Below are 13800 nucleotides of genomic sequence, written 5' to 3'. Positions count from 1 at the left end.
CGTAGTCACTTGGAGGGATAGAGAGAGAGAGAGAGAGAGAGACCGCACCGTAGTCACTTGGAGGGACAGAGAGAGAGAGAGAGAGACCGCACCGTAGTCACTTGGAGGGATAGAGAGAGAGAGAGAGAGACCGCAGCGTAGTCACTTGGAGGGATAGAGAGAGAGAGACAGAGACCGCACCGTAGTCACTTGCAGGGATAGAGAGAGAGAGAGAGAGACCGCACCGTAGTCACTTGGAGGGATAGAGAGAGAGAGAGAGAGAGAGACCACACCGTAGTCACTTGGAGGGATAGAGGGAGAGAGAGAGAGAGACCGCACCGTAGTCACTTGGAGGTATAGAGAGAGAGAGAGAGAGAGAGACCGCACCGTAGTCACTTGGAGGGATAGAGAGAGAGAGAGAGACCGCACCGTAGTCACTTGGAGGGATAGAGAGAGAGAGAGAGAGAGACCGCACCGTAGTCACTTGGAGGGATAGAGAGAGAGAGAGAGAGACCGCACCGTAGTCACTTGGAGGGACAGAGAGAGAGAGAGAGAGAGACCGCAGCGTAGTCACTTGGAGGGATAGAGAGAGAGAGAGAGAGAGACCGCACCGCAGTCACTTGGAGGGACAGAGAGAGAGAGACCGCACCGTAGTCACTTGGAGGGATAGAGAGAGAGAGAGAGAGAGACCGCACCGTAGTCACTTGGAGGGATAGAGAGAGAGAGAGAGAGAGAGACCGCACCGTAGTCACTTGGAGGGACAGAGAGAGAGAGAGAGAGACCGCACCGTAGTCACTTGGAGGGATAGAGAGAGAGAGAGAGAGACCGCACTGTAGTCACTTGGAGGGATAGAGAGAGAGAGACAGAGACCGCACCGTAGTCACTTGCAGGGATAGAGAGAGAGAGAGAGAGACCGCACCGTAGTCACTTGGAGGGATAGAGAGAGGGAGAGAGAGAGACCGCACCGTGGTCACTTGGAGGGATAGAGAGAGAGAGAGAGACCGCACCGTAGTCACTTGGAGGGATAGAGAGAGAGAGAGACCGCACCGTAGTCACTTGGAGGGATAGAGAGAGAGAGAGAGAGAGAGACCGCACCGTAGTCACTTGGAGGGACAGAGAGAGAGAGAGAGAGAGACCGCAGCGTAGTCACTTGGAGGGATAGAGAGAGAGAGAGAGAGAGAGACCGCACCGCAGTCACTTGGAGGGACAGAGAGAGAGAGAGACCGCACCATAGTCACTTGGAGGGATAGAGAGAGAGAGAGAGAGACCGCACCGTAGTCACTTGGAGGGATAGAGAGAGAGAGAGAGAGAGAGACCGCACCGTAGTCACTTGGAGGGACAGAGAGAGAGAGAGAGAGACCGCACCGTAGTCACTTGGAGGGATAGAGAGAGAGAGAGAGAGACCGCACTGTAGTCACTTGGAGGGATAGAGAGAGAGAGACAGAGACCGCACCGTAGTCACTTGCAGGGATAGAGAGAGAGAGAGAGAGACCGCACCGTAGTCACTTGGAGGGATAGAGAGAGAGAGAGAGAGAGAGACCACACCGTAGTCACTTGGAGGGATAGAGGGAGAGAGAGAGAGAGACCGCACCGTAGTCACTTGGAGGGACAGAGAGAGAGAGAGAGAGAGAGAGACCGCACCGTAGTCACTTGGAGGGATAGAGAGAGAGAGAGAGAGACCGCACCGTAGTCACTTGGAGGGATAGAGAGAGAGAGAGAGAGAGACCGCACCGTAGTCACTTGGAGGGACAGAGAGAGAGAGAGAGAGAGACCGCAGCGTAGTCACTTGGAGGGATAGAGAGAGAGAGAGAGAGAGACCGCACCGCAGTCACTTGGAGGGACAGAGAGAGAGAGAGACCGCACCGTAGTCACTTGGAGGGATAGAGAGAGAGAGAGAGAGACCGCACCGTAGTCACTTGGAGGGATAGAGAGAGAGAGAGAGAGAGAGACCGCACCGTAGTCACTTGGAGGGACAGAGAGAGAGAGAGAGAGACCGCACCGTAGTCACTTGGAGGGATAGAGAGAGAGAGAGAGAGACCGCACTGTAGTCACTTGGAGGGATAGAGAGAGAGAGACAGAGACCGCACCGTAGTCACTTGGAGGGATAGAGAGAGACAGACAGAGACCGCACCGTAGTCACTTGGAGGGATAGAGAGAGAGAGAGAGAGAGACCGCACCGTAGTCACTTGGAGGGATAGAGAGAGAGAGAGAGAGAGACCGCACCGTAGTCACTTGGAGGGATAGAGAGAGAGAGAGAGAGACTGCACTGTAGTCACTTGGAGGGATAGAGAGAGAGAGAGAGAGAGACCGCACTGTAGTCACTTGGAGGGATAGAGATAGAGAGAGAGAGACCGCACCGTAGTCACTTGGAGGGATAGAGAGAGAGAGAGAGAGACCGCACTGTAGTCACTTGGAGGGATAGAGAGAGAGAGAGAGAGAGAGATTGCACTGTAGTCACTTGGAGGGATAGAGAGAGAGAGAGAGAGACCGCACTGTAGTCACTTGGAGGGATGGAGAGAGAGAGAGAGAGACCGCACCGTAGTCACTTGGAGGGACAGAGAGAGAGAGAGAGAGAGACCGCACCGTAGTCACTTGGAGGGATAGAGAGAGAGAGAGAGAGAGAGACCGCACCGTAGTCACTTGGAGGGATAGAGAGAGAGAGAGAGAGAGAGACCGCACCGTAGTCACTTGGAGGGATAGAGAGAGAGAGACCGCACCGTAGTCACTTGGAGGGATAGAGAGAGAGAGAGAGAGAGACCGCACCGTAGTCACTTGGAGGGATAGAGTGAGAGAGAGAGACCGCACCGTAGTCACTTGGAGGGACAGAGAGAGAGAGAGAGAGAGACCGCACCGTCGTCACTTGGAGGGACACTCCCGAGGTTTCAAGGAACACTGACTATTTCTCTTTGTTAAGTATCACCTTTTTGCACTAATTGTGATGTGATTAATAAATCGGTTTTGCCTTTAACCGTAATACCAGTACCAGTGGTGATCTTGTTGTTGTCAGGAACCAGTCCTTAGATTGGATTAGATTATAATCCTGAAAATAGTGGTTTAAATCCTACAATTGGCGACCACGAAGGGACTATTTCTGACAACAGCTAAAACCTGGTGGGGGATAGTTACATAATATAAATTGATTATTTCTCCAGTAAAATGCAGTGAGTGGAGGATAGTTACATAATATAAATTGATTATTTCTCCAGTAAAATGCAGTGAGTGGGGGATAGTTACATAATATAAATTGATTATTTCTCCAGTAAAATGCAGTGAGTGGGGGATAGTTACATAATATAAATTGATTATTTTTCCAGTAAAATGCAGTGAGCGGAGTGCACACCCACCACGGGTGGTCTCATAAACTGAGGACAATCAGTTCTTTCCTTGGTTCGAGTTTTATGCAATCTGGGGATTTAGTTCAGTGGTCGAGCGCATGTTTTCGCATGTGTTGAGGTCCTGGGTTCAACTCCCAGCATCTTCCTGATTAATTTTCCACTAGAATTACCCACGGAAAGTTGAAAGACGCTTTTTGAGCTCAGCGAGTTCCAACTTCTGAGGCTCCACAAGCATTAAATTGTCCCGGAGCGGGACTTCATCTCACGGTCCCCTCAACAGCTCAACTCAAAGCAGCCGCCGACTGAGGGGAATGTGTGACGGTGCAATATCGAGCGAGCAGTCCCAGCTCTTGTTCCTGTTTGACGCTCTGTCATTCTTCCATCTCACTTTATGATTCAGAGGTTGGATTTCAGCCTTGTCACTGACCATTAGCGATTGGGTTTTTTTATTTCCGCAGACTTTTATTTGGAAAGTTCAAAGTAAAGAGGAGCAGAAACCCCGTGAACTGAAGCAGAGGTTGAACATTGTGAACACGCGGGACCGCTGGGCATCTCGATGTCCTGGAGAGACGGAGCAGAAAGCTCACGGCTTCACTTCTAAAGTGTCTGCTTGTTTATTTCTCAGGTACCTTTTGCCCCGTGGGGATGTAGCTCAGTGGAAGAGCGCATGCTTTGCATGTATGAGGTCCCGGGTTCAATCCCCGGCATCTCCAAACAAGTTACATTTCAAATTTTGGATTCAACTGTGAGAATATCATCTGAGACTCGCCTCACATTTCCACACAAGGAGAGACAAGAGTTTCTTCACCTCGCGAAAAACCGAACGCTCCGCACAGAATATAATTCAATGGGAGAGCGCCCACGGTGTTTCAATGGCTCCCATCTCATGGTTGAACAGCTTGCCCAGTGATAGATTATTTCCAGTTTCACAGATTGGGGGGAAGCAGCGGACCGGCGTTCCGACCACAAAGAGGGAAGAATAGTCTGGATGTTGGGAGCTTCTTCTTTTCCCAGAGAGGAGTGAGCATCTGGAATGCATTCCCGGCTGGTGCGGTGGGTGCTGACTCTCTCTGGTGCGGTGGGTGCTGACCCTCTCTGGTGCGGTGGGTGCTGACCCTCTCTGGTGCGGTGGGTGCTGACTCTCTCTGGTGCGGTGGGTGCTGACTCTCTCTGGTGCGGTGGGTGCTGACTCTCTCTGGTGCGCTGGGTGCTGATTCTCTCTGGTGCGGTGGGTGCTGACTCTCTCTGGTGCGGTGGGTGCTGACCCTCTCTGGTGCGGTGGGTGCTGACCCTCTCTGGTGCGGTGGGTGCTGACTCTCTCTGGTGCGGTGGGTGCTGACTCTCTCTGGTGCGGTGGGTGCTGACTCTCTCTGGTGTGGTGGGTGCTGACTCTGACTCTCTCTGGTACGGTGGGTGCTGACTCTCTCTGGTGCGGTGGGTGCTGACTCTCTCTGGTGCGGTGGGTGCTGACTCTCTCTGGTACGGTGGGTGCTGACTCTCTCTGGTGCGGTGGGTGCTGACTCTCTCTGGTGCGGTGGGTGCTGACTCTCTCTGGTGCGGTGGGTGCTGACTCTCTCTCCGCCTTTTTTCTGTTTTTTTTCTGGTTTGTAACCGCTCCCAGGAGATTCCATGTTCCCGGTGGGTGGGGCTGGTGGTGTGTGTAGGAAGTGTCCAGTCACGATGCTCCAGGCATGTGGGGCAGGATTGATGAACGAGCTGGTCTTTTCCTGCCCGTCATGTCCGTCTGTAACCCCAGCTCGTCAAGGTGTTTTTAGTGAAGTGATATTTAAACACAAAACCCTCACCTGGGACAAGTCCTGCATCCGTCTATAGTGAAATGAGATTCAATGCTGTCTGTGCCTCACCTTGTCCTCCTCCTTTTATATTATTATATTGTCAGCACACGGTGATATGTTTGGTTAAGATAAAAATACAAATTATCCGCTCTGGGCTCCTCCAGTCTCTCTGTGTTTCTCTCTCCTCCTAAACTGACTGACTGTTAGATAATAGTAACTGGTGTCCTCTCCATCCCGTTCTCAACACCCAGACACGACGACTTACTGAATAAATTCAACACTCACAGACAGTCCAGTGTCAGACAGTTACAGACGGTTTCTCTCCACCTTTCCTAACAGGACTGGCGAATGATGAATGCCCCGTCAGACCGTTTGATATACAGTAAAAGGGACAGTGACCGTCTCACCAATAGCACCGGAGGTCTGTTCACAGACACAGAATCAGTCTTTCCCTTTCTATCAGTGTGTCTATATTACGCTCAGTGACAGTATCCCGCCTCCTTGTACAGCACGAGGGAGAGAGAAAGATAGACAGACAGAGAGAGACACACAGACAAACAGACACAGTATCAGTCTCACACTTCCCATCAGTGAGTCCGTTTCACACTCAGTAACAATATTCCACCTTCATGTACAGCGCTAGAGAGAGAGAAAAACAGACAGGCACAGTATCAGAATTACACTTCCTATCAGTGTCTCTGTATCACTCTCAGTAACAGTATCTCAACTTCATAAGCTGCACAAAAGAGAGAGAGAGAGAAACTGACCTGTAATGTCCTGTTTACACAGAGTAACAAATTGGAAAATATTCCATTCCAATTTCTATTCCAAGGTGGAGTGACAGAAGATGCAGTCTCATCTCTCACTGATATTATTTCAGAGACAGACACATTATTAATCCCATCCTCAGGGACAGTGTCACACATTTAACCCTCTCTTGCATGTTGTCCCCTCTGCAATCTTGCAGCTCAGGGCCGTTCTGTATTACTCTCAGTGACCGAGTGTTTCACTCCGATTGAAATAAACTGGGACTGTTGCTGCCTGATATTAATCCTACACGGTCCCAGCAAATACACCGACTCCCACTTTCCTCCCCCGTTTCTCCAGGATTGGTTTGAGGAATCCTCCCTCCAGTTTCGGAGTCAAACGTCACTTTATCAGTAAGGGAGCCAAGAATGAACAGAACCCATTGGCTCATTCCACAGCCGCCCACTTTATCTCTGAAAGACTCTTTCCCATCAAAAGCCCCCGAGAGAAACAGCAAGGATGGAAACCTCGAGTTTAATAGTTGGAGATTGTAAAGTCAGTCTGGATTCCAGCATTAGGCACTGGTGGAATCCCATCTGTTTCCCATTCTGGTGCCTGTTCCTGCACTGCCTGTGGAGCCCATTCCCTCTGACCTTTCCCCCAGACCCACTTCCTTTGCTCAGACAGGCGGGAATGGAGAGATCACGGCCCCCGGGGGAAGGGAGCAAAGAGCAGCCTCGTTACAGCAGCTCATCGCTCCGGGACCGTGTCCGCAGATGGGCTCAGAGATCGGCATTGAGTCCGGGGGAAGGGCAGGGGGAGTCCGGGGGCTGTTTTTAAGAGGCGGAGTGGATCAGGAACTGGTCCCGGAACATGGAGTGAGAGGGGGGAAGGGAGAGGTCATTCTCGGGCTGGGTGTGGACAGGGTGTGTCCAGGGGAAGGGAGAGAGAATGGGAAGAACCTGCTATTAAAACCATTGCTGCTTTCACTCCCCAAACCAGGAGTGAATGGTCCTGGTTTAGTTCCAGTCTCACCCTGTTTATTGTTATTGGACAGTGAAGAGTGGAAACAGAGCCGGACAGTAAGGATGTGGGGAGTTATACAAAGAGCATCTATTGCAGGCACCAGGTGAGAAGTGTGAAGGACACAATTTAAACAGCGGCTGTTATGTTTGGGTTGAACGGTTAGTCCCATGGGAGAGGGGATTAGAAACCTGACCTGGACAAAGGTCCCTGCCCCATCGGGTGGTCCCATTCATGGATCAGTGCAGGGGTTGGGTTGTGTCTGGATGTCACTAAATTGTTGTAAAATAGCCCAACACACCTGGTGTGCAGAAGCTGAGTGCTGCAGTGGAGTCAGACACTGACACTGTTTGTATCACTGGTTTTCATTTGTTGATATTCAAAATGATCATTAGCAGAGATATTAAACCGTTTCTTGAGTTACAAGAGATCATTTTCTTTCCACAGGCGAATCCTTGAATGATCCAGAATGAATGTGATGTTTCCTCCACCCGAGGCACAAGGAGGAGTGCAGCCAGCTCCTTCTCACACACAGGAGGTACATTATCACCCACAGAGCACAGAGACACAGACAGGTCATCAGTTCCACAGTCTCAGACAGTAGAAGTAGTCAGTCCCACACTGATCCCAAGTTCCAGAGACACACTTTCAATCCAACATTCAAACAGAGCGGGTGAGGCAGACACTGTTCCATTTGCCCCGAACTCTGTCCCGCTGACAGGCAGATACAAAAATCCCAGTCCAAAATCACACTCTCAGATTGAAAGGCACTGTGTCAATCTCACAATCGGGCAACATAGCTACGAATTAAATACCAGAGAGAAATCACACATGGTATCCGATTGAAAGGGACAGAATGAATCCCAATAATGTACCTGAGATTCCAATTGAATACTATCCCAGAACTCTCTCACACATGACTTTAATACATGAAATATCCATTCGAAAAGTGTACCATTTGCTACAAATTGCAAACAAATCCAAACCTCACGTACAGTATCGATTGAGAAATACTGAAAGATAGTAAACCTGAGAAACAAATTAGATACCTGTTCAGAATGCACTCGTAGAATGAAATTTAAAGATAGAGTATCAATTCTATTAGTGCAGACTGAGATACACATTATATACCAGTCCAAAAATCTCATACAATATTAGACTGAAAGATACAGTATCAATTCCATTTCTACAGACTGATCTACACATTACAAACCAATTCAAAAATGTCACCTTATCAGTTTGAAAGATTCATTATCATCCACAATCGTACTCACAGAGATACAGATTTAATAGTGGTCCAAAAAGCACACAAATTATCTGATTAAAACCTCCAACATTAAATCCTAAAGTTCGTCCATATTTACAAATTAAATAAGGAGTAAAACTCTTCAAACATTAAGATATTAAAGCTGAGTATTGAACGCAATAATGTAATCTGAGAGAATAATTATGTACAGATACAGAATGAAACTCACATTCAGATACAGTACCAGAGACACACAGACACAGAATGAATCCAACACTCACAGATGCAGAAGGAATCCCAAACTCACATACAGTACTAGAGACTGACAGACACAGAGTTAATCCCACACTCTCATCAAGTACCAGGGACTGATAGGTACAGTATGAATCCCACACTAACATGCAGTATGAGTAACTGCATATTTAGGATGAATTCAACTCCCACATACAGTACTGGGGACTGTATATAAAGAATGAGTCCCACACTCACATGGAGAAACAGAGACTGACAGATACCGAAAGAATCCCACACTAACACACAGTATGAGAGACTGCCTATAAAGAATGAATCACAAACTCTCACACACACTGCTGACAAGACAGAGAATGAATCCCAAACTCACACACAGTATCAGTGAGTGACAGATACAGAATGAATCCCACACTAACATACAGTACCAGAGACTGACAGACACAAAATGAATCCCACACTCACACACAGTACCAGAGACTGAGAGATACAGAATGAATCCCACTAAACTATCAGGGAATAAGCACAGACCAGGGATCAGGGCCTTTACCCAGTAAACCATCAGAGAATCAGCACAGACCAGGGATCAGGGCCTTTACCCAGTAAACTATCAGAGAGTCAGCACAGACCAGGGATCAGGGCCTTTACCCAGTAAACTATCAGGGAATCAGCACAGACCAGGGATCAGGGCCTTTACCCAGTGAACTATCAGAGAATCAGCACAGACCAGGGATCAGGGCCTTTCACCTGTCTGAGAGAACATTGTATCACAGATCGCTTGTGATAAACCTACACATTCTGATTTACAGCCGTGCATAACAGATGTTTGTAGCTGCGATGGCCGAGTGGTTAAGGCGTTGGACTCGAAATCCCCTGGGGATTTCCTGCGTACGTTCGAATCCTCCTCGCAGCGCGACTTCTTAAAGTTATGTTTACTGCTCAAATAACGATGAACTGGAGTTGACGAACCGCATTCCCTCTCTCAGAGACTCTCCAGCGCGGCTCATGCTTTTAATTCGGAGCCCAATGGTCTCTTGCAAAATTGCAAGACACGTGAAGGAATCTCTCCCAAGCTCCATCTTAAATTCTGCCCGTTCGCAGAACTTGACATTGATCCTATTTCTTCCTATACTTTGATCCCACCTTGTCTCCGTCTCTTGACTCGCTGTGTTTTTCCCTCATGGACTTCTCAGGCTTCGTTGAACGGCCACGGATGATCGAACCTGGAACACCGGCAGTGAAGGGTAAAGATGGAAAGACTGAGACGGGGGGAGTGGCGAGAGGGTGGATTTGGAATTCCTGAGTGACCGCACTGTGAATTTTCCAGATCTGCTTGGAGCACCAATCCCTTCAATTCATCACTTACAGGGACAATTCGATACCCGGTTTCTTTTCCCTGAGCTTGGCGAGATCTTAAAAATTGAAAGCGACCAATATCAGAGCGAACCTCGTCACCGACATGATCACAGATACAGAGCGGCCACACTCTGCTTCAGTGAGGGGAAAACCCAGAGCGGTTTCAAGGTTGAATGTAATTGGAAGCAAAGCTCGTTCAATGAAAGTGCAGGTCATTGAGGTGCCTTTAAAGTCCTGATTGTTTGAACTGAATTTCTTTCAAAAGCGCTTGAGATTCAGGTGGAGTGATTTGGGGACTCCTTTTCCCTCTTCGCAAAACTTTGAACCGCAGATCAAGATCCAAAGTCCAGGGCTAAATTAGGGTTTCTCCAGGGTATGAAACATCGAATCAAGAATTATACCCCGACCTCAACGAGCCCAGAAACAAGAACGTGTCACGGACACATTCTATGAGAGGGCTGTCTGTATGATGAAAAGGCATTTTTGAAAAGACCTCCTGATCAGTTCCGTGTTGGATCCTGAACAAAACACAGCACTGTGTGCTTCTCAAATTCACTAAACACCATGAATTACACAAAGGCACCGCTGGGAGTTGAACACAGGATCTCCTGTTTACTGGACAGGTGCTTTAACCAACTAAGCCACGGTACCAATTCATGGTACTGTTTCCCACCTCCTCTCATTAATATCTATCAGCTACACGTCACATTCTGTTGGGGGTTCAGACTGTTTGATCTTTGTCTATTTCACTTGCCCGTTTCCCTGTGAATCCCGATACTGACTGCGTTTCAAGCTGTGTTTATCTTTCTGTGTCCATCAGTGCTTTGATAGACGAATGAATATTTGTGCTTGTGTTTGTTTGTTACTTTAAATAAATTAGGGATGGACAATTCTCGCTCTGACACTGAAGAACTAATTGAGCAAATTTCACAGTGAAGTGTTGTTTATTGTGGTGCTGAAACTAAAAAAAATCGTAAAAGGTGCAAAGAGGGAAAACGAGAAAAACTTGTGAATGAAATTAAGGACAACTTTCAAGGTTTTTACACGTATATTAAGAGAAAGAAGGGTGACTAAGAGTAATGTGGGCCCCTTAAAGACAGATGGAGGTGATATTGTAATTGAAAATCAGGAAATGGCAGACTTGCTAAATCCTCACAGAAAAGCATGAGGATAATAAACCAGAGACACGAGGAAAACTGAAAATAAATCAAGGGGATTCAGTGTCAGTAAAATAATGGTATTGGAGAAAACAATTAGACTAAAGATAGACAAATCTCCAGGACCTGATGTTTACCATCCCAGGGGACTAAGGGGAATAGGTGAGGAAATTGTACATGCTTTAGTCATGATCGTTCAAAACTCTCTTGATTCAGGAATTGTTCCATGGATTGAAAAATTTCAAATGTCATTCCATTATATATGAAGGGTAGGAGAGATAAAGCAGGAAATTATAGACCGATTCGTCTGACGTCTGTTGTGGGGAAGTTACCAGAATCTGTTATTAGGGAAAGAATGACTGAGCACTTGGATAAACATGAATTGATTAGAGTAAGCATGGATTTGTAAAGTGTAAGTCAAGTCTAACGAAACTAGTTGAACTTTTTGAAGATGTAACTAACGTGGTAAATGATGGAGTGTCTATGGGGGTTATGTGTATATTGACTTCCAGAGGGATTCGTTAAGGTTTAACATCAGAGACTGTTAACAGAAATGAGAACATGTGGAATTCAAAGCAACCCATTGACATGGGGAGGGAGTTGGTTTGGAGGTAGGAGACAGAGAGTAGGGTTAATAGGTATGTACTCAAATTGACAGGATTTGATTAGTGGTGTCCCCCAGGGATCTGTATAAATGAGGCAGATAAAGGAATAGAGAGCCGGATATCCAGGTTTGTCGACGACACCAAGTTAGGGTGCACAGTGAGTAGTGTAGATGGGAGCATAAAGTTATAAAGGGAAATTGATAGATTCAGTGAGTTGGTAAAACTGTGTCAGATGGAACTTACATAGAATTACATCGAATGTACATCACAGAAACAGGCAATTCGGCCCAACCAGACTATGCCGGTGTTTATGCTGCAGACGAGCCTCCTTCAACCCCTCTTCATCTAACCCGATGAGCAAACCCGAATATTCCTTTCTCCTCCATGTGTTTATCCAGCTTCCCTGTAAATGCATCCATGATATTCGCCTTAACTACTCCGTGTGGGAGAGAGCTGCACATTTTAACGCCTCTCTGGATAAATATGTTTCTCTTGAATGCCAGATTGGATTTATTGATGACTATTATATTCATGGCCCTAAGTTCTGACGTCCCCACTCCCAAAAGTACAAACACCTTATCGACATCTGACCGATCAAACCCTTGCATAATCTTAAAGTCCTGTATCAGGTCACCCTCAGCCTTCTCTTTTCGATACAAAAGAGCCCCAGACTGTTCAAAGTTTCAATCTGGGGAAATGTGAGGCCATCCACTTTGGCCCGAAGCAAGATAAATCAGAGTATTTTCAAAATGGTGAGAAGCCAGGAACTGTGGGTGAGCAGAGATACTTCGGGAAATCACGAAGAGTTGGCAGACAGGTGCAAAAAATAATTAAAATGGCTAATGGAATGTCGGCCTTTATCTCAAGGGAACTGGAATTCAAAAGGGTGGAAGTTATGTTAGAATTCTATAAACTCTGCTAAGGCCACATTCAGAGTACGGCATTCAGTCCTGGGCACCAGACCTCAGGAAGGATATATTGGCCTTGCAGGAGGTGCAGCGCAGAAAGACCAGAATGATACCGGGGCTAAAATGTTTAAATTATGAGGGCAAGTTGCGTGGACAAGGTTTGTATTTCCTCGTGTATCGAGGATTAAGTGGTGATGTAATTCAGGTGTTGAAGGTGATTCAATGATCCAATGGTGGGTGTGTGAGTTGGTGCTGAATCGGTCCCCTTCAGTGAAGAGAGGGTCAGCGGGCGCCTGACAGACACGGCTCGGAACGGGACTCGCTTCTCTCCGGCGGCAGCGGCTGGTTTAGAGAGATCTCTCTGTCTGCTGCTGTTACTCCGCCTCCCGCACTCTGGGAGAACCGCGGAGCTCGGTCCTCATTTTTCTCTTATGGATCCGGCTCCATCCGTTTACTGTTGACGGGAGTGCGTCTGAAACCAAGTCAGTCAGAAGCGGGTGCAAATCACAACATAGGCACAGGCCCAAGGACTGGGGACTGGTTTGATATTGGGTCCTTTTTAAGGGATAGGCTGTAGAATGTTTGTATAATAATAATGATCAGAATTAACTTTGATACAATGAAGTTTTTCTCAGTTATTTCCCATTTCCACCCTCACCAGTTTTATACAGTAACAGGTAACAATGTTTGAGGGATGTGATGTCCAGTGTTGGTGGAATCAGTGTAATTTAACTTGATACATTGAAGAATCTCTTGTCTATCCCAGGCTCTTACCTTAGGTTTAGACCCTCACCTAGTTTAAAATCGGTCACTCACTGATATAAATAAACCAGTAACAATCCCGAAACCTCAGCGGGGATATTTGTTCCGATACTTAGTGACGGTCCCAATTTCCACTGAAATTCTCAATCAGCAAATCCCAGAGGCTGTTTCGGGTTTGACAAACTGTGAAACAGATTGTTTTAAAAGCCGGAAAGAGGGAAAAACTGGTGGTTGATATGAAGTGTTATACATTATCTCTTTCTGTTTCGGATTTACAATTTCTCTTTGTGTGTTACTGACAGGAGAGGCTATAACGGAGCCCAGTGACTGGGTAACGAGCTGCACTGAGTCATTGGCCTGTGTTACAGACCGGCTCGTTGGACCTGCTCATTTCGTGAACTCGCTGGTGTCTCAGCACGTGTGATGACTGAGTGAATCCCTTCCCACACACGGAGCAGGTGAACAGTCTCTCAACCAATGGGCATGCGTTGATGTGTCAGCAGTTCATTTCTGCTTTTAAGCTCTTCTCACAGTCACTGCATGAAAAGGTCACTCAATAGTGTGAACAAGTTAATGTTTCAGAAGGTGGGATGATCGAGTGAATCTCTTCCCACACACGGAGCAGGTGAAAAGTCTC

The 13800-nt window shown here is 47.3% G+C and overlaps 3 non-coding genes across 3 annotated transcripts; 2 read left to right on the top strand and 1 right to left on the bottom strand.

Annotated features, from left to right (window-relative positions):
- The first annotated feature begins 3955 nt into the window (after window positions 1–3955).
- trnaa-ugc (transfer RNA alanine (anticodon UGC)) lies at window positions 3956–4027 on the top strand. The gene has a single exon. It is a non-coding gene; the product is annotated as a tRNA-Ala (tRNA).
- Window positions 4028–9206: 5179 nt separating this feature from the next.
- Window positions 9207–9288, top strand: trnas-cga (transfer RNA serine (anticodon CGA)). The gene has a single exon. It is a non-coding gene; the product is annotated as a tRNA-Ser (tRNA).
- Window positions 9289–10308: 1020 nt separating this feature from the next.
- trnat-agu (transfer RNA threonine (anticodon AGU)) lies at window positions 10309–10382 on the bottom strand. The gene has a single exon. It is a non-coding gene; the product is annotated as a tRNA-Thr (tRNA).
- Window positions 10383–13800: the final 3418 nt, after the last annotated feature.

Source organism: Heptranchias perlo, unplaced genomic scaffold (genome assembly GCF_035084215.1).
Source record: "Heptranchias perlo isolate sHepPer1 unplaced genomic scaffold, sHepPer1.hap1 HAP1_SCAFFOLD_606, whole genome shotgun sequence".
Classification (NCBI taxonomy): Eukaryota; Metazoa; Chordata; class Chondrichthyes; order Hexanchiformes; family Hexanchidae; genus Heptranchias; species Heptranchias perlo.
Note: the sequence above shows the minus strand (reverse complement) of the source record. Positions and strands in the feature narration are given on the sequence as shown.